The sequence below is a fragment of the Brassica oleracea genome, chromosome C3, assembly GCF_000695525.1.
Source record: "Brassica oleracea var. oleracea cultivar TO1000 chromosome C3, BOL, whole genome shotgun sequence".
In the NCBI taxonomy this organism is placed as follows: Eukaryota; Viridiplantae; Streptophyta; class Magnoliopsida; order Brassicales; family Brassicaceae; genus Brassica; species Brassica oleracea.
Genome location: NC_027750.1, coordinates 36,927,698 through 36,927,976, shown reverse-complemented (window position 1 = coordinate 36,927,976; position 279 = coordinate 36,927,698).

Below are 279 nucleotides of genomic sequence, written 5' to 3'. Positions count from 1 at the left end.
GCTAGTCTTGCTAGGACTGATCACTCTCTCAAGTCATCTAGTACACTGTGTCTTATGGCTAATAACATGACTAAACCATTAGTAGTTGATTCTGGTGCATCTCATCATATGATTAGTGACACTAGTTTGATTAAAGATATTGAACCTGCTAATGGACATTTGATGATTGCAAATGGAGATAAAATTCCTATTAGAGGAATAGGGAACTTAAAACTATTTAATAAACATACTAGAGCATTCTACATGCCAGAATTCACATCAAACTTACTATCAGTAAAG